At 38.7% G+C, this 21,310-nt stretch overlaps 1 protein-coding gene across 1 annotated transcript in view; it reads left to right on the top strand.

The window, feature by feature from the left end:
- The window catches only part of KATNBL1 (katanin regulatory subunit B1 like 1), a 40,841-nt gene that overhangs the window by 307 nt on the left and 19,224 nt on the right, over positions 1-21,310 (top strand). The gene's annotated exons all lie outside the window — the stretch shown is intronic.

The following is a 21,310-nucleotide window of genomic DNA, read 5'->3' as shown; positions in this document are numbered from 1 at the left end:
TGGGGGGGACGCGTCTGCGGCGACCTGTTTGAGGACCTGTTTTCCCGAGCCGCCTGGGCCGCCTGGGCTGGGCCTCGGCATTTCCTTATATTCGGACGGGTCTGTGCTTCCCTGACAGATAAGCCTTTGTTTAGCAGGACAAACACTTGACATAACTGCATAAGAATTGCGGATGGCAACTTTAAGAACCTCATTGTATTTTCTGAAAAGTTGTTCTGTAACAGTACCTAGGCTTTTACCACGCTTTTAAATTGGCTTAAATATGGAGATAACAGAGTCCAGTTGTTTTCTTGGAGCTTGTGAAGTTCCTTGAAAACAGAGGTGTCTATGTCAGTTTCTTTACAGATAAAAATAAAAAAAATACTAACAAAAATGAGTTGCATAATAATCAGTTTAGCCCTGGCAAAAAATTCTGAGAACCTAGACCACCTAATAGCTTAAACTTGTGTAAATAGTTTATTCTGTTTTATGTGTTTGAACCTGCTTCAGAAGACTTGGATCAACTTTATACATTGAAGCTTTTACTTGGCTGATAACTAGCATTGTAGGAATAACAATGGTATATATTTATTTTGGGCCTTCTATATCCTAAGCGCTGTTTGAGAGCTTTACTTTGGGACGGATACTGTTATTATCCCCTTTTTGACAAGGAGGAAACGGAGACATAGAGAAGTTGAGTAACTTGTACAAGGGTACACAGCGAATATATTCGGAACCCAAGCAGGCTGGCTTCATGCTTTTAACTGTGCTGCTTTACCTGCAACCTTTATATATGACTCTTTTTAGTTTACGAAGCTCTTTCATTTACTTCTTTCAACTGGGGATATAATATATGTCAAGTGTGTTTGTGTATATACATTCACACACTATTAAGTTGAATTTTCTGCTCTTGTTGACCATGCTTAAATTTTGTGCACCGAGCAAATATTCTATTGGATATTTTACGATAAATGGAGTTCATAAAGTTCATGTTTGTGCTGTAGTTTATCGTTTTAATTCCTTTATATCATTTCTTGAAAGTGTAGAGAACAGTTTGAAACCTATATATTCCAGGGGGCGCCTGGGTGGCACAGCGGTTGAGCGTCTGCCTTCGGCTCAGGGCGTGATCCCGGCGTTGTGGGATCGAGCCCCACGTCAGGCTCCTCTGCTGTGAGCCTGCTTCTTTCCTCTCCCGCTCCCCCTGCTTGTGTTCCCTCTCTCGCTGGCTGTCTCTATCTCTGTCAAATAAGTAAATAAAATCTTAAAAAAAAAAAAAAATTTGAAACCTATATATTCCTTACAATATACCATTATATATTGTTTTTGTTCTGAAATCCTTTTGATTACTCTGTACTTGGAATGGTTATACTTCTATCTCCATGACAAGAATAAAGATTCAAAGCAAAATCATTTCATAAGAAATCAGCAGTTTACAGTGATTTACAGCAGAGCATTTAAATTTCATTCATCAGTTATTTTTGATTGTCTCTATGCCCAGCAGTGTTAGGTACAATTGTTTATACAAAAGAAATGTGCCAGGGCAACAAACCTTAGTTTGGGATATGCGATTAACAACAACAATATAAAATACTGTTGTGTGCAGAGGGTATATGGTGAACTGAATTGGGCTGAACGGTCATGGTTCTGCAAAGAACCAACAACTAGAGGATGGATGTAGGGCACTGAAGCATGGATGAGGAATTTTAGTGAGGATACTGTGTTCAAAGACTTGGAAGTGAGAATGAAATGATTTTTCTAGGGAGCAGTGAACCTGATCTATCTGGAAAATTCCTTTTGAGAAAAATGAGATTATGTGGGCAAGACTAACTATAATTGTTTAAAACATATGGCAAAGAAGTTTAGGTTCGACGTATATGTAGATACTCGGGTGATTTTAGAAGACTTTCATCAGTGGCTCTCCACTGGGGACAATTTTTGTCCCTCAGGAGACCTTTGGTGGTGTCATGATTAGAATTGGGGGAGGTGCTACTAGCCTTTAGTGGATTAGAGGTCCGGGACGCTGCTGTTAAACATCTTGGAATAGGACAGCCCCTCCATAAGAAATAATTACCCCAAATGTCGGTGGTAGTGCGGTTGAGAAACCCTGTTGTGAGTTAATTGTTTATATGGCCAGCCTCTGCTTCCATGTGCTTTACGTAAATATGAATGATGAATGTTAGGAGCATGAGTACAAGTGATATTAAAGCTGGGGGAAGCTGGCTCAGAGACCTCAAGGAGGAGGCTGTTGTTGGAGTCCTGGGAGGAGGGGAGGCTGTAAGGAAATAGGATAAAGGGCAGTTGAGAATGACTTGTAGTGGTAAAATGAGACAATTATTTAAATGACATTTTTTTTCTGAGTTTGAAAATAATGTATCTTCCCTGAAAATAATGCATGTTCATTGTAGGAAATTTTGGAAATGTAGAGAGTGTGAAAAAAAAAGTTAAAAGCACTCAAGTCCCCCCACCCCCACCCCAAGCAGAAAGAACAACTGTTAACTGTTATTTTCTTCTGGTGTTTTTTTTTTTCAAATTCTTTTTTTATGCTGATAATTATTTTCCTTTCTATAAAACTGGGATTATACATTTTTCTCCCTGTGGGTTTTTATTGTTTTGCCTTTTTTTTTTTTTTTGACTCAGCAGGTCATGAGTATTTCCCATTGCTTGAAAAATGCTCTTTTTAATGCTCACAGTCTTTGTTGTGTGTTCTTTTGAAATTGAGAATTTTGCTTTTATATTCAAAAGAGACGTTTTGAAGGAAGAAATAGAATATGGTGATTGATTAACTATAGAAAACAATAGGAGCAAAAGTCTGTGGTATCTTCCAGGTTTTAAACCTCAGAAGCTAAAAGAATGGCAGAGCTACTGACATAAATTGGAAGTCTCATAATAATTTTTTGAGGGGGGTATCTCATAATAATTTTCATTTTAGATATGGAAACTGCCATCACAGAGACCCATAATGAGATTTTAATGAGGCCCCTTGCTGCCTGTCAGCTTACATTTTTTTTTTAAGATTTATTTATTTATTTATTTATTTGACAGAGAGAGACAGCCAGTGAGAGAGGGAACACAAGCAGGGGGAGTGGGAGAGGAAGAAGCAGGCTCCCATCGGAGGAGCCTGATGTGGGGCTCCATCCCAGGACTCTGGGATCACGCCCTGAGCTGAAGGCAGACGCTTAACGACTGAGCCACCCAGGTGCCCCTATCAGCTTACATTCTTCCTTTAAAACTTTTTTTTTGGTCAGGCAAGAGGAATTCCCTCTTTTTTTTTTCTTTGTAAAACTCTTTAAATTAATCTTTCTTTGGCTTTCTTTTTCCGTAACTTTTTTTTTGTACAAAGCCTCTTTTTCAGTTCTTAGCAAGTCTTCCTTTTTCCTCTTCTTAAAAAAAAGTTATTTAAAATACAGTTTCTATTAGAATACTAAATAAGGCTCAGGTTGGTTGTTCATGAATCTTTGAGAGATTAAAGGATGTGTTTGGGTTTTTTGAATGTATAGATCGTTACAGTTTATATGTCAAGAGGTGAGTATAACTCTTTTCTGGAGGAAGAGGAATTATCCTTCAAAAATGCTTACTTATTTGTGCCTCATAACATCACCCTTGTCAATATTACCTTACTATTTTATCAGCCATTATACTCATGACCCATATCAGTTAATTTGGTGTTTTCTGGAAAATGTATTTAGGAAAGTAATTAAAAAAAAAAAAAACAAAAACCTCAAACTTAAAACAAATGGCACCTTTACTGGGAACATACACTTTCAGCTTAGATAAGGTACAGTTTGACTTTGCTAGATTCAAATGCTATGTTTACTACTTCGTCCTCATGTCCAGGTATCTTCTCTAATATGCATTTGTTTTGGGGACAGGATGAGGGTAGAGATGGGAGAATGAGTGTTCTGAAAGGTACCCCCAGTTTGCTTCCCCTATAACCACCTTTCTTTTAAGTTTAAACACTGCCTGAAATTCTTTTTGCCTTGAACAGTCATCCAGTAACATATCACCTACATATGAATCATGAATGCTCATTCTAGCATCTCTTCTTCTCACTAGTATAATCTTAAAACAAGCAGCTTGGTGTTAATGGAAAAGGCACTAACACTGGAAGTCACAGTTCTAGGCTTCGCTCTCCTACTGGTGACTGAGTGTTCTTGGGCAGATCCCTTAATCTCATTTGTAAATTGAAATTATCTCCAAGGTCCTTTCCAGCTCTAAGATCCTGTGAATCTGTGAAGTTATTTACTTTTCAAGGGTAATTATCTCTGGTGAGACTATTAGGTTTTCTCTTAGTGTGCATTAATCAGATGATATCTGCCAAAGGCATTTGTAAAAGCTACTTCCATGTAATAGGATTGGGGGAGAAATTTTAAAATGAAATTTAAGTGCCACTAGCATATAAGCTCCAGGAGGGCAAGGATTATTGTTTTGTTCACTCATGTTTTCTCAGTGCCAAGAATGGTAATTAGCCTGTAACACGTACTTAATATTTGTTGAATGAAAGGAATGGATTGTTGTTGAGGAAAGACAAACTCGTTGGAATACTGCACAGAAGCTGAGTATCTTGAAGGAACCCAGAATGCAAACCAACTTGATTACAATCTAGCCATTCTTATAATATAAAAATACCTCCAGGTGATAGTAAAGCATCCGTTGTTCACTTGGTTGCCTTTCAGAACTCTGTAGTAATTACTGCGCTGATTGCCTCTCATACTCAGAGTACAGTTTTGTCCATTACCAGATCTTTAGGGCCACCTTGACTTTTGAGTGTGCCTTTTACTTTTATTTGCAAAAACTTAGGCCTTGCTGAGGCACCTGGCTGGCTCAGTTGATTAAGCATCTGCCTTCAGCTCAGGTCGTGATCCCAGAGTCCCAGGACCAGTCCCACATCTGGCTCCCTGCTCAGTGGGGAGTCTAATGCTTCCTCTCCCTCTCCACTGCCACTCCTCCTGCTCATGCTGCCTCTCTCTCTCTCTCTCAAGTAAGTAACTAAAATCTTAAAAAACAATGACAACAGCAGCAGCAATTTAGGCCTAGCTTATTTCCCATACCACTTAATACCATCATTAACAGTATATTTAGTGTTGTAGCCAAAATAAATCATATAGATTGATTATGGAGGATTCATGGCACAGCTGTTGGAAACTAGTACCCTTGGCATTCCTGTTCCAGTCATCCTATTTCTACAACTGCCATATAAAATAATGTTCAAGAATAGTTTTTTTAAAAATTAAAAAAAAAGTTTAAGTAATCTCTACACCCAGTGTGGGGCTCAAACTCACGACCCTGAGATCAAGAGCCTCATGCTTTACCGACTGAGCCAGCCAGGTACCCCAAGAATAGTTTTTAATCATATGATTTCTATACAAAGCTTCTCAGTAAGTGTATTTTGCCTATAAAATTAAAGTCCAGGTTCCTGACCTGGTATCCAAGGACTTCTACATTTTATCTAATCTACTTTTTTTTTTTTTTTTTAAGATTTTATTTATTTAGGGGCGTGGGTGGCACAGCAGTTAGGCGTCTGCCTTCACTTCAGGGCGTGATCCCGGCGTTATGGGATCGAGCCCCACATCAGACTTCTCCGCTATGAGCCTCCTTCTTCCTCTCCCACTCCCCCTGCTTGTGTTCCCTCTCTCGCTGGCTGTCTCTCTCTCTGTCGAATAAATAAATAAAATTTTTTTTTTTTTAAAGATTTTACTTATTTATTCGACAGAGAGAGAGACAGCCAGCGAGAGAGGGAACACAAGCAGGGGGAGAGGGAGAGGAAGAAGTAGGCTCTCAGTGGAGCAGGGAGCCCGATGCGGGGCTCGATCCTGGGACCCTGGGATCACGCCCCGAGCCGAAGGCAGACACTTAACAACTGAGCCACCCAGGCGCCCCCTTATCTACTTTTTTATTTCCTCCGCAATGACCTGAACTCAGTAACTGTTTAATTATTAAATAGTTGGTGTGGATAATAAGCAAAAAGCACACTTATTCTCACCTGTTTCCAGGTAAGGAAAGGCTAGTAGGTATGCCTGTATAGGGTGGCATTCACTATTTGGGGAATATTTACTGAAAAATAGCATCAGGGACAAGAATTCATAAACTCCACCTAAACAGGTTTTTCTCCTCTTTTTGGCAGACCTGTTTGGAAACTGAGTAATAATCAGAAGGAAATTACTTATGTATACTTAGTGGCATTACTTGACTACTTAGTGATACTGACTACATTATTATGTGCCCACTACATCGTTTGGATGGTTTATCAGTCTGGATGGCCTGTGTTATTTTACAGTAACAACCCCCAAATCTCAGTGGCTTCAAATAACAAAGGCTTATTTCTCCTTGATTCATCTTACATGTGAGTTATCTGGGGGCTCTGCTCTATGTTATCCTTGCTAAGGAATGTGGACAGATGGAACCTTAATCTCTGCCCTGTTGCTAGTTGCCACAATAGAGGGATGGTGATAGGAGTGAATCACACAAAGTGGCTCTCAAAGGCTTCTGTTTATATTTCATTGGCAAGAGCAAGTCTTATGACCATACCTAACTTCAAGATGATGGGCAAGTATAAGCTTACCAGGTGTCTGAAAGGAGAATTGGAATATCATGGCACAGTTAGGTATTCTTCCATTGACTTTTTTTTTTTAAGAGTTTATTTATTTACTTGACGGAGAGAAAGAGCACAAGCAGGTGGGGTGGCAGGCAGAGGGAGAGGGAGAAGCAAACTCCCCGCTGAGCAGGGAGCCCGATGGAGGGCTCAATCCCAGGACCCCGGGATCATGACCTGAGGTGCAGGCAGATGCTTAACCACTGAGCNCCCCGGCCCCCCTCCCATTGGAATTTTTTTTTTTTTTTTTTTTTTTTTTTTTAACTTGAGAGAGAGCACAGAGGGAGAAGGAGAAGACCCCCCCACTGAGCAAGAAGCCTGATGCAGGGCTCAATCCCAGGATGCTCGGACCAGGACCCGAGCCAAAGGCAGATGCTTAACCAGCTGAGCCACCCAGGTGCCCCTCCATTGATGTTCTTTAATATTTTGTGACTCCTCCTCCCAGCTGATCATTATCATTATCTTTCATGGTTGACATCATCCTTCTTTAGATAGGTTACTTCCTTCCTCAACTGTTTATTAAGCACCCACTATGTTGCCAAGCACTATTCTAGATAAAATGAATAGGATTCCTGCTGTCATGGAGCTCACAGTAGTGGAAGGACATGAACAATTAGCAAATAAGCAAGCTAATTTCAGATAGTGATAATTGCTATGGTGGGGGGAAAAATACAAAGTACTAGTATAGAGAATGGAGGTGAGGTTGGGGTTATTTTTGATTGGGTGGTCAGGGAAATGCTCTTGGGTGGGTAACATTTTAGCTGAGAAGTAGTAGCCCTGAGAGTATATGGGAGGAATGTTTTAAGCAGAAGGAATGGTTTGGCCCCAAAATGGAAATGAACTTGACGTGTTTAAGGACAGAAGTCCAGTGTGGCTAGAGGAATTGGTATTAGTCCAAGAGAGAAGTGATGGTAGTTTGGTCTAGGATGTTGGTAACAGAAATGGAGAGAAATGAATAGTTTGGGAATATGTTAAAAAGGCAGAATCAGTGGATTGGACATAGGGAATTTATGAAAACAAAATAAGAATGAATCCTTTGGGGCTTTCAGCAAATGGGAGGATGATGGTTCTATTTACTGAATTAGGAACAGTTGAGAGATCAGATTTGAGAGGGTGGATACTAAGGGTTCTGTTTTCAATATGTTAAGTTCAAGAATTGTTGACTGTGGAACTGACATCCACATGGAGCTACTCACAGGCAGTTGGCATATGAGTTCAGGGTTGAGGGGAAATAATTGAGAGGAGTGATTTTTTAAAAAATGAGGTTAATATGTTAAATTTGGTTACAGTTAAGTTTTATTTTATTTTTTAAAGATTTTATTTATTTATTTGGCAGAGAGACAGCCAGCGAGAGAGGGAACACAGGCAGGGGGAGTGGGAGAGGAAGAAGCAGGCTCCCATTGGAGGAGCCTGATGTGGGGCTTGATCCCAGGACTCTGGGATCACGCCCTGAGCTGAAGGCAGATGCTTAGCAACTGAGCCACCCAGGCGCCCCTACAGTTAAGTTTTAGACCTGGATTTCATTATACCTCATTAAGGCAGTGTAAGATTCCTATGCTGGAAAACGGTGTTCCCTAAGAGAAGGGGACATTTTCAAATTTCAACCTATGTTCTGATTTCAGCCCGGGGGACAGTGGTAACAAACCACCCTAATGGATAGGGACATGCGGTAATCCTTGCAAGTGTTGGAGTGTAAGAAGGATTAAGAAGTATTGTTATAAAAGGACCCTAGCATCATCATTTGTTGATTTAATTCTCAAAGGGCAGTGATGTTGTCTTATATATGTATTTATTTATGTACATTTCTGAGTTTAAGAAGGCAATAAGAAAGGATTAGAGTATTTTTCCTCCCTATGACTATTTCCGGAAAAATACTGGAATATTCTAACAGGAGAATAAGAGATATTCACCAAAACATGCTAAGATAATCACCTACTTGGCTTTAGAAGCCCTAAGTCTTCCTAAAGATTCAGGTATTTAGCCATTTCAGAAGATATACTATCAATACATTTTATTAGTTTTTAAAAAATATTTTCCTTTTTTCATGTTTTTATTTAAATTCCAGTTAACATACAATTTAATATTAGTTTCAGGTGTAGAATTTAGTGATTCATCACTTACGTACAACACCCAGTGTTCATCACAAGTGTCCTCCTTAATACCCATTACCCATTTAACCCATACCCTGCCCACCTCCCTCCAGTAACCCTCAGCTTGTTCTCTATAGTTAAGAGTCTGTTATGGGGGAAAAATAAAGATTTTATTTTAAAGTAATGTCTGTACTCAGCTTGGGGCTCGAACTCACAACCCCAGGATCAAGAATCACACACTCTACGGACTGAGCCAGCCAGGCACCCCACTATCAGTACATTTTAATTTAGTTAAAAAAATAATACTTGGTTTGATACAAAATTCAGAAAGCGCAAAAGAGAAAAGTCTCCCTCTCATCCCATCCCCCAGCCACACTTATCCTCTCTCTAGAAGTGACTTTTGTCCCCAGTTTCTTGTTTAACCTTTCAAAGATAGTGAATATAAAATCACTGACATACACATTTTATTTTTACATAAGTTGTAACATACTTTTCTGCACCTACCCCTGCCCTGTGCACTTTTCAGTGTAAGGCGTTGAAAAAATTAAGCCTATAGGTCAACAATTACTGGTAAAGGCGTTTATAGGCAGGCCACCCAGTTCTCAGAATTTAGCTAACTTCTTTTTCCCATTATTAATACCAGTTCCTTAATGTAGTATACTCAGTGGACTTAACTATTAAAAATAAGGAAGAGGTGGTGGGAATGGTAATTCCCACATAGCATCAATTTTTTAATTTTCATTTTGGGGTAACGTAGTCATAAGAGAGTTGGAATTGAGTTTGGTCTAATTGAAATGATGTATTACCATCTTATACCCACTGAATCTCCAAAAATCTGTATTTTCATGCTTGATCTGTCTTCCTGAATTTGACATTATTTCTTAAACCAGTCTTCCATGGATGGTGGACTGAATTAATAGAAGATGGTGTGATGAATCAGCAAATAAAAAACCCTTGTGGTTTATTCCAGGTACTAGGGGCTTTGAGTTGTTCTGAACATGGAATCAGAGTAAGGGTACTTAGTTTTATGATTTGAGTAATAATATCAGGCTCTGATAACTTGGTAAATCCATTTCCTCAAAGAGGAATAAACCTAGCAAGTGCATTAGACATCCAGGGAACTTGATGGGGTGCCATTTCCCTGGAGGGTGCATGGATGAGCACTGCTTATACTGGTTTCTGGGCTTCTTTTTCTTCTCCTTCTCCATTGTTACTCATCTGTCCACCAAGCCATGCCCCGTGTAACTGAGACATTCTTTCAAAATGCTAACCCTCAATCACATTTGAATCTAGAAGGGATTAAAAGGCTCCAAACGTGTCAACAGAATATGTCATTTTTCTACCAAAATATTAGTGTTTCTTGTAGTTTATAAACAGCACATTAACATGCCATTCACTTGGTCACGTTTTGAGTACCGTGTTTACAGTCTTTGTAAGCTGCCTCCCCTGTGTCCAAATATACCTGATAAAGGGATGTCACCTTTAGGAAATCACAGAATCATTTTTTTTAAATCTGGCTTGATATTAAAGTATGCTTTTTAGTCCTTATGATAAGTTGTAACTGCTCTACACTAGGTCACATAATCTGTTCAGCCCAACATTTGTTTTGATCACCCTTGTACTAGTTATGAAAATAAATTGAACACATTGATTAAAATTACTGAAACCCTCATTGAGAACACTGGGTGAGTCCTACTGGACTAGAAGCTGTTGTTACTCTGTAAAATGAGGTTTTTGGTGTTTTTTTTTTTAAGATTTATTTATTTTTTCGACAGAGAGAGAGCCCTCGAGCACAGGAGCAGGGGGAGTGTGGCAGGCAGAGGGAGAGGCAGCAGAGGGAGACGGAGAAGCAGACTCCCCACAGAGCAGGGAGCCCGATACAGGGCTCCATCTCAGGACCCTGGGATCATGACCGAGCTGAATGCAGATGCTTAACTGTCTGAGCCACCCAGGCGCCCCTAAAATGACTCTTCAAGTATCTTTGCTTTAAGCCACTCTCTTCTATTTCACCAGTTAACTCAAAGAGCAATTTTTCCCCCTAAACTATTTGATAAATCATCAGGAATATTACCATACTTAACATATTGTATTACAATGGCTTCTCTGTGTTTCTCCTGCTATAAACGTGGTATAATGAGAATTTTGCAATAGGAAAAGTTGGGAGGCTGAAGGGTATGAGCAGGAACGAGGCAGGAAACTACCAGTTGCCATGATGTAGCTGTATATAACACCAAAATTCTACATTGAAGTGATTTCAGGTTGCTGAGTTTTATAATTTTACAGTTCTTTTGTGTTCCTTTACATAACTTGAGAATGTATGTGTTTCAAGGCCTAAGAACCTTTAATTTATCATTTCATGTTAATGTATTGTCTTATGCTAAAAAAGAAACTTAATTCTCTCATTTAAAATGTAACTTTTTTTTTTACTGTAGGGAATTGATACAGAAAAATAAGCTGAAGAAAATGATTCAACCTTAAAACTGTAGAAAAATAAACAGGAAAATAGGATTCAACTGTGATACCAGTCTTTAGAAAGAACTTTTGTCCTTTCAGTCCCTTTTTTATTTTTTTCCTGTGCTACATGTACACATGCACAGAAACATATAACACATGTAGGAAACTGGCATTGAAATTTGCTGACACCACAAAGAATGTTCCTTAACACCAAGGGCAACTTGCTTCATCAGTGATGTTCATGTATGACTTAATGATAGCTAACATTTACATGACGGTTAACCATGTGCCAGACATTGTGGCACATGGATTATTTTGTTTAATCCTCACAATGCTACTCTGCAAATAGGAGGTTAAGTAATTTGCGTATGATCACATAACTATTAAATGGTTAAAGCAGGACTCAAACCCAGGGAATCTGACTCTAGGACTTCTGTCACCCTGTCACAACATATGGCCTCGTCCTTTCAGTTTAATCACCTAAGAAAAGTACAACATCATATTACTTCTTTCAGATACAGACTAAAACATAATCTTATTTATTGTCTGTCAAATTTGCAAAGGTAAAAATTCATAATACAGAATCTTTTATCATCAAGGGTGCCGATGGTGGTCATTGCCCACCTCTGTCGGCAGGAGCGTGGATTGGAGGGCAGCTGTCCATCCATCTGCCCATTTGCCAGACTTACATAGTTGCCCAGTTTCGTAAATGCAGCAGTTTAAAATAGAAATTTAAAAGCATTGTTTCAGGGCCCCTGGGTGGCTCAGTCAGTTAAGTGTCTGCCTTCGACTTGGTCTTGGGATCAAGTCCCACATGTATCGGGCTCCCTGCTCAGCGGGTAGCCTGCATCTCCCTCTGCCATCTTCCCCATGCTTATGCTCTTGCTCTCTGTCAGATAAATAAAATCTTAAAAAATAAAAGCATTGTTTCTATGAAAACTAATTGGAGTGCTTTAGATAGACTAGATGAAGGCAAGTGACTCAAAAACTTCCTATCAACTTGAGTGTAGCTTACAAAGCCAAAGATAAGTGAAGTAAAACCATAACCACTTAGAATTTTGTGAGTGGCATTAGATCTTGGGCCACTTGAAAGAAACCCAAAGTAGAAATCATAGATGATGCATATGCATTATTTTAAGGTACATGTGTACATCTCTCTTTTAAATGAATCCTCATTTTAAACGATTTTTTGACTAAAAACCACCGGTCCCAGTCACAGTGTATGGAAGGGCTTCTATCATATATTTGAAGAGATCTATAATCATATTTTTTGACCCAGGCATGAGCTTATCCAGAGGAAACAATCAGTTTTGTACAAATATATATGTCCATCAAAGTATTTTCTGAAATAGCAAAAATAAAAATAATATTCATATGATAAAATAGTATATAGTCATTTAAATCATTTTCAAAAAGACTTTTTAATATGTAGGAGAACATAATGTTAATGACAAAATGCAGCCTGTAGAAACTAAACTGCATAACGGGGCCCCTGGGTGGCTCAGTTGGTTAAGCATCTACCCTTCAGCTCAAGTCATCATCCCAGTGTCCTGGGATCAAACCCCACGTCAGCCTCCTTACTCAGCAGGGAGCCTGCTTCTCCCTCTCCCTCTGCAGCTCCCCCCACTTGTGCTTTCTATCTCTTTCTTTCTGTCAAGTACATATATAAAATCTTTAAAAAAACAAAAACAAACTGAACTGCATGAGAGGAGAAGCACCAGAATAGAATTGGTGGTTGAATTACTAGTGATTTTTAATTTTAATTTGACTTATTTTTAAAGTAAGTAATACTTGTATGAAAGGCAAAATTTTGTACAAAGGGAACATAAAGTAAGAAAGTTTCTCTACTGTTTCCCAACTGTGTGGTTCACCTCTCTGGAAGCATTCAGTGTTTGTGAGGATATTCTGACCTGAGAGAGATCATTTTTATCCATGTTTATTTCTTTTCTTTTCTTTTCTTTTTTTTTTAAGATTTTATTTATTTGCTAGAGAGAGGGAGCACAAGCAGGGGGAGCTGCCGGCAGAGGAAGAAGCAGGCTCCCTTCTGAGCAAGGCACCTGATGCAGGACTTGATTTCAGGACCTTGAGATCATGACCTGAGCTGAAGGCAGGCCTTTAACTGATTGAGCTCCGAGGGGTCCTAACCATGTTTATTTCTGATTTTTCCCCCTTTTATGCAACAGGATTTCTGCCTCCAAATCCAAGAATATGAAGTTAGAGAGGGAGGGACAGGACCACAGTCTTCCTGCCCACCATCTGTTTTTGTTTCTCCCCCCAGCCCACTTTCACATTACTCTTGTTGAGAAAAAGTTGACGGCATCTGCAGTCATTAAGGGGAATACTACCTCTAACCCAAAGAGCAAGAACCTGCCATTTAAACTATGTCATTGCAGAACATTGCTATATATATATATATAGATATATATAGATATATATATATAGATATATATATATATATCCCACAAAGAAGCTTTGCTCATTGAAGTCGTTTAGTATCTGATCTGTTTCTTTTATGAACATTTTTAATCATGGAGAGAGAGGATGGCATAATGAATATCCCAGTTACCCAGTTTCAGCCATTACCAGTGTTTCTTGTTTCATTGATTTTCCCCTGCTCTGCAAACCCTAAACATCATCTCTTTTCATCTGTATGATTATGTATATGTATCTCTAAAAGACTCTTTAAAAAAAAACAAAACGAAAGATGTAATAATACCATTCAACTAGAAGTAATTTTTTTTTAAAGATTTTATTTATTTATTTATTCGACAGAGATAGAGACAGCCAGGAAGAGAGGGAACACAAGCAGGGGGAGTGGGAGGAGGAAGAAGCAGGCTCATAGCGGAAGAGCCTGATGTGGGGCTCAATCCCATAATGCCGGGATCACGTCCTGAGCCGAAGGCAGACGCTTAACCGCTGTGCCACCCAGGCGCCCCTCAACTAGAAGTAATTAATGGTGATTCCTTACTGTCATACACTGCTGATGCAAGTGTTAAATGGTACAACTTTTCAACGTTTGGCAGTTTTCTTAAAAAGTTAAACGTATACCTAGCACCATCTCACTCCTAGGTATTTACCCAAGAGAAATGAAAGTATCTGTTCATGCTAAGACTCGTACAGGACTATTCATAGCAGCTTTATTAGTAATAGCCAAAACTGGAAACAACCCAAATGTCTATCAGCAGATGAATGCATAAACATAATTTTGATATACTCACACAATAGAATACTGCTCTGCAGTAGAAAGGAATGGACTATTGAATATATAACAGCATGGATGATTCCCAATATAATTATGTTGAGTGAAAGAAACCATAACCCCCCCTCCAAAAAAAGAGTATATACTATATGATTCTTTTAATATAAAGTAGTAGAAAATGCAAACTAATCTGTAGTGACAGCAGATCAAGTATTTGGGGAGGAATTATAAAGGGACACAGGGAATTTTTAAAGATGGTGGATGGGGGGCACCTAGGTGGCTCTGTTGATTAAGTGTCTGTCTTTGCCTCAGGTCATGATCCTGGGGTCCTGGGATCAAGCCCCATGTTGGGCTCCCTGCTCAACAGGGAGCCTGCTTCTCCCTCTACCTTTGCCTGCTGCTCCCCCTGCTTCTCCTCTCTCTATCAAATAAATAAATAAATAAATAAATAAAACCTTCAAAAAAAGATGATGGTTAGGTTCGATTGTGGTAATGGTTTAATGGGTGTATGTATATATAAGTACACTTTAAATATGTGCAGTTTATTTGTTATATTTCAGGGTTATAAACAAATAATTCCTTAATGTCACATATCCAATCAATATTCAAACTTCCCTAATTACTATACATTTTAAAAGCTTTTATTTATTTTTTTTTAAGATTTTATTTATTTATTTGACAGAGATAGAGACAGCCAGTGAGAGAGGGAACACAAGCAGGGGGAGTGGGAGAGGAAGAAGCAGGCTCACAGCAGAGGAGCCTGATGTGGGGCTCGATCCCACAACGCCGGGATCACACCCTGAGCCAAAGGCAGACGCTTAACCGTTGTGCCACCCAGGCGCCCCTAAAAGCTTTTAAAAAATAGGATCTTAAGCAATGTCCACACATTGTATTCAGTTGATGCAGTGTCTTTTAATATATAGCTTCCTCTGCTTTATTTTTCTTTTTTGCAAAATATTTGTTGAGGAAACTTGAGTTTTGTGTCCCAAAGATTTTCTGTTTTCTGGATTTTTCTAATTATACCTCCATGGTAGTGCTTAACAGGTTCCTTTCTGACTTCTATTTCTTTTAACCTGGTAGTTGGTAACAGGCAGTTGAAGCTTGATTATGTTCGGGCTAGATTTTTTGGCAAGAATATGTAATAGTGTTGTGAAGTGTGTTTCCTATTGTATCACATCAGGAGACATGTAATGTCTGATTGTCTCCTTGTTTGTGATGCTAAAGTTGATAAGTGGTTTGGATGTTATCAGCCCGATACACCCATTATACAGTTTCCCGTCAGCTTCTGTATCTGTTCTGGCTTTGTATTCATGCTCAAAGTGAAAAACCATTTCTGGAGAAAAACCGAAAATATGGAAATAAAGAAAGCTCTAGTAGATTTTGATTTTTGAGTACCTAAGAGTTTTTACTGTGGTTGCTTTAGAGAGCTTTCCTTTATTTCATTTTTACAATTTCTGTTTGTCTTCAGGAGTCAGGTCTGGTATGACAGAAGATGTATTTCTAGATACTTGACTGCCTCTCAAATTAGATTCACTGCTGCTGCTTTTTTAGCAACCTGTGCCATCTGTTCCTCCTCTATAGCACTTGCTGTTTTATGTTTATTGACTTTCTGACGTTCTTGTCATTCTTCCCCCCAGGCCGTGAGCTTCTTGAGAAATAAGACATGTACTTGTAATTAATCTCTTGATGCATAGTAGTTGCTCAGTAAATGCATGTTGAATACATGTGCTTCCTTTCCTTTAATCATTTAAAAAATGAACTTTAAAATAATAGTACTTTGTGATGATATGCAGTTGCTCACTGGAGGATATACACTATATACGTATATATTTTTGTGTCTTTATATATATTTAAATGAAGAGTTGTTGAATTGCCTTTTAGATTGTGTATCTAAAGGTGTGAAATGCAGCTCCTGCTTGTGAAGTTTTGCAGTCTAATTAGCAGAAGGAGACATACCGGATCAGTCAGTGCTCAGTCATGTTTTCATTTAGGCCCTCAGTTATTTGTTGTTAAAGTCCTAATCTATGTGATGTTAATTTACTAAGTACCATAAAAATGTGGTGAAGGAAGAGATCAATGAAGACAGGAATCAAATGATTCAGAGAGGAAGATTTGAACTCAGTCGTGGTCAGAGAGGCTGTGATAGAATGGAAAGGTATGGTTCTGTTTCCATAAAAGAAGAAACATTTAGTTTCCAAAAAAAAATGAAACATCAGGAAAGGCAGGAAGTATTAATAGCAAAAGAGACTTATTATCATAAAGTATGCTTTCTCTGATTAAGGATGCTTACAGTGAGTTTCTACCCTTTTCCCTGTTTCTTTTTGTGAAAGTGTTAATGTGGTTCATTTCTTAAATCTTTGCCATCTTCTGGGACGTCTGGGGGCTCAGGTGGTTAAGGGCCTGCCTTCGGCTCAGGTCATGATCCCAGGGTCCTGGGATCAAGTCCAGCGTCGGGCTCCTTGCTCACCGGAGAGCCTGCTTCTCCCTCTGCCTGCCGCTCTTCCTGCTTGTGCTCATGCGCTCTCTCTTTCTCTGACAAATAAAAAAATAAAATCATTAAAAAAAAAAATCTTTGCCATCTTCTCATACACTGGCATTCTTGATCCTTCTGTGAACTTCCAGTGTTCTCTTTCTCTCCCCAAAGTTTGCCTAGTGCTATGAAATCTCTTTAATCAGTTAAAATAGTCTCTTCTTCAGTTTTGATAGGTAATTAACTTATTTACCCCCCATTCTCTTTGTCCTAGTTCTTCCTTTATTAAAAACAGAAACAAAACAAAAAAATCCTGTTTTACTGTCTGCAGGTTTTCTTTTACTTTTGGAGGCAGGGTAAATACACAAACATTTTCCCTTTTATAGATGAGGAAAATGAGGCTCAGCTGTTTCCAAGGTCACATAGCTAGTCAAGAAGGAAAGCTGGGGATTGAACATGGGACTATTTGACCTAATCTTTTAGCTACACTAGACGTTAAGGTTGGATGAGTCTTTAATTTTTCACCCTGGTAATGAATTTTGATACCTACTGCATAGTGAGCAAAAAGCTTTCCAGAGCGCTTGGGAGAAGCAGGAGAAGGCTTTGCAAGTTAAGATTTTAACTCCCACTAGCCTGCAAGTGAGAGCACTCCCCCCTCATCATTGCACACAGAGGGCACTGAGGGCATCTCCCATCCTCGGGGCCAGACAGCCCACATAGATGAGTAGAACACAGAGAGAACCAAAAGGGCGGGCCTTAGTGATCACAGCTCAGAACAGATACATATATTTCAGATGCTTTGAGGAATGTTTCTGGAACCTCTGGCACTAAAATCTGGACCAATTCCTGAAGAAAAAGAATGGATATGGGCCCAGTGGAACCATATTTCTCACTTCTGTCAAGTGAGTGTTGAGTGTCCAAGGAGCCTAATGAAAAGCCATGAATGATGTGTACTCTGCACCCCAATTTTTTTTAATGATTTTTTTATTATGTTAGTCACCATACAGTACATCCCCGAATTCCAATGCAAAGTTCGATGCTTCATTAGTTGCGTATAACACACAGTGCACCATGCAATACGTGCCCTCCTTACTACCCATCACCAGTCTATCCCATCCCCACCCCCCTCCCCTCTGAGGCCCTCAGTTTGTTTCTCATAGTCCATAGTCTCTCATGTTTCATTCCCCCTTCTGATTACCCCCCCTTTCTTTATCCCTTTCTTCCCCTATCGATCATCCTAGTTCTTATGTTCCATAGATGAGAGAAATCATATGATAATTGTCTTTCTCTGCTTGACTTATTTCACTTAGCATTATCTGCTCCAGTGCTGTCCATGTTGCAGCAAATGTTGAGAATTCGTTCTTTCTGATAGCTGAGTAATATTCCATTGTATATATGGACCACAACTTCTTAACCCAGTCATCTGTTGAAGGGCATCTCGGCTCCTTCCACGATTTAGCTATTGTGGACAATGCTGCTATGAACATTGGGGTCTGCACCCCAATTTTTTAAAGTCAGGTTATTGAGGCATCACTGACATGAGTTGTGACATACAGAGTTGTGTGTGTATACTCACTACCACAATCAAGAAATAGAACATGTCCCTCACTATGAAAAGTTCCCTCTGAGCCCTTTATGATCAGCTTCTCCTTCCTTGAGACTCTGGCAACCATTGCTGTTTTTCTTTCCCTATAATTTTGCCTTTTCTAGAGTGTCATAAAAATGAAGTTGTATAGTACATAGCATTGGGAGTCTCACTTCTCATTTAGCATATAATGAGATTGAGACATATTCATGTTGTCATGTGTATTAGTAACTCCTTCCTTTTTATTGCTGAGTATTTGGTAATTTTTATAGAAAAAAATACAAAAAATCTGTCTAGGAAGGTAAATCTTTTAATCGAGGTGGGGTGGCCATATATCCCAGTTTGCTTGGGACAAACCTGGGTTATGCCTACTGACCCAGCATAATTCAGTGAAGAGGGGAAAAAAGGTCAGAACGGATCTTTGAAATATTTTGAAGAAAGATTCAAGAAGACTTAGTGATCAATTGGAAGGAAGGAGAGAGAAGTCAAAATAACTCGTAGGTTTTCAGTTGAGAGAAGTTTGATACCAGCAATTTAAAATGTGGTAGCTAGGAAGGCCCGTTAGTTGGTTTGACATTGGAAGACATTGAAGAAGTTTGTTTTAGATGTGTTGACTTGGACGACCAATGCCGGATCGGCAGGCCAAATACATAGAAGTTAGAGCGACTGAAATAGCTGAAGCCTTGAAAGCATGTTTTTCCAATTTTAGTGTAGAGATAAGAGTTGTTGAAGGAATAGGTACCGAAAGGGAGTAAGGGAACAAGGAGACTCCAAGTACTGTACTTCTGTGTTCTGTGAATAGATAGCTGTGCACCCGCATGTGTGCGCGTGTGCGCAGGTGAGCACGCTGGGGTGCAGTGAAATTATGAAAAAGCTAAATGGTGATGAAGAATGAGCAGAGTTTTTACAGGTGGCTTGGCTGACCTTGATGTGAGCATCATCAATGTTATATAAGCTTCAAGTGACCTGGAAGATGGAATTTTTTTCAGAAGAGAGGACAAAATAAAATCAAGGTCATAAAGGGTTAAAGAGAAAATGGAAACTAAAAAGCACTCATTGTAGAAGTTTGGCAGGAAAGAGAAGTAGAGAAAGAGTATAGGAGTTGATAGAGGAAACCTGAGCATGTTTGAAAGCAGAAGGGGAGGAATCAGTTCAAAGGGAGAAATTGAAGAGATAACAAAAAAAAAAAGAAATCGAAGATATAGAAGTGTGTGTGCAGGGAAACTAAGTCCCAAATGAGGTGAGAAAGCAACAACTGAGAAAATTAGATAGAGCTGTCCTAATTTTAGAAAAGGTAAAATAGAGGCTTCCTATGAAATGTTACACCTTTTTCACTTTTTTACTCTAAGGGAGTGGTATAATTAAACCGCTTTTTATAAGACAGTGACCTCATTAAGTTAAAGTATTTATTCAGATTATGAAAATAGAGAAACTTATAAATGAAAGGAAAAAATCACCTGTAATTCCACTAGCATTAGATAACTTATGGTAATATTTTGATACAGCTGTTTTGAATGCATTGATAATTTATGTACACACACGCATACACACACACACACATAGTTCAGATAGCTTTTAAATAACCATTTATTTTTTAACCTCTTTATAATGCTATTATTTTTGAACCTTCCACTCACAAAACATTCTTTGAAAATAGTGTTTTTAATATTTCATTGTGAGCACTGATCCCATTTCGATCAACCTTAGCATTCTCAATTCCCTTTTTTATCACCTTCTTTTTTAACCTGATCCGAATTTCACTGTTAAACGTTTAAATAAGTGCTGCAGATACCAAAGCAGTTATTAAGTGTCTAGTACCTGAATTTAGGTGGAGGGAATCCATATCCACAGGCTCTGAAGATTATACCAGAAAAACCTCAACTTGAAGGAAAAAGCTGATGTTCATCTTTCCCATTCATTTTTTTGTGTGTGGCAGCTTCCTTATGTGGGAAACCTGTGATTTGTCTGTCTTTAAACCTTAAAAATCCACTAGTGGGACTTAGAAGAGAGAAGAAAAGGTTACCCTTATAGGGTAAGGGAAGGATAGGAGGTAGGACTCCCTTATAGTTTATGTTCATTTGTCTCTCCTGTCGTCTCCTCAGAAGAATTAGTACTCTCATCTTATTCAGCTATTCTGGATTGAAAGTTGACTCTACTGTGGTTATGAATGAGTAGCATTCAATTAATGAAAACAAAGTTGTGGTAGAATCCATGGATTCTATGCCCTACACTCTGCCGCTAACTAGCCTAGTATCTTTGGGCAAGTTACTTGATCTCCTGGGCTAAAAAAAACGTTAGGCTAAAGCTTTAAATTCTAAAACCTCTTTCTTATTTATGTATTTTATTATTATATAATAATGGTTATGTACAGTTTTCAACTTCAAGACTCTTGGGGAATACCATTCAAGCCCTTTGAGAGAGTCTGTGGTGGTGATTGGAGAGTACTTGATACCAGGAATATTAATTATTATAATTCTTAGTGCACAACCATGCTTTGCCTTTTAAAAAGAGGAATGAAATTGCCTAGTGAAATTGCAGAGTTAAATACAATGTAAATAATTGATGTACTATAGTATATTAATATGAAAAGAAAGCTTAAATTAATTTGATCTTAAGCTGTAACAGGTTACTAGAGACAAAAGTCCAGATGTGTTTCATTCCTGTAGGATGAATTTTTCTCATTGTTGTGAGTAGATAGGGAGTATGTGAACACTTAGAGCTGTTTAATCTCATTTGGCAGCCATTGTAGTAGATTATATGAATAGATCCCTTTTCATCTTTCCGATAAGAGAAAGCTACTGTATAAAGGGAATTCAACCCTCCAGCTCCTTCTACGTGCCTGTGTTTTCCTACCTTCTCAAGAAAATATCCATAGCAATCACTGTCTTATCTTTTTTTTTTTTTTTGTCTTATCTTTAAGAGAAAATACGTGTTATAGTCAACG

Source organism: Ailuropoda melanoleuca, chromosome 5, assembly GCF_002007445.2.
Source record: "Ailuropoda melanoleuca isolate Jingjing chromosome 5, ASM200744v2, whole genome shotgun sequence".
In the NCBI taxonomy this organism is placed as follows: domain Eukaryota; kingdom Metazoa; phylum Chordata; class Mammalia; order Carnivora; family Ursidae; genus Ailuropoda; species Ailuropoda melanoleuca.
This window is presented reverse-complemented; position numbering and strand designations above follow the sequence as displayed.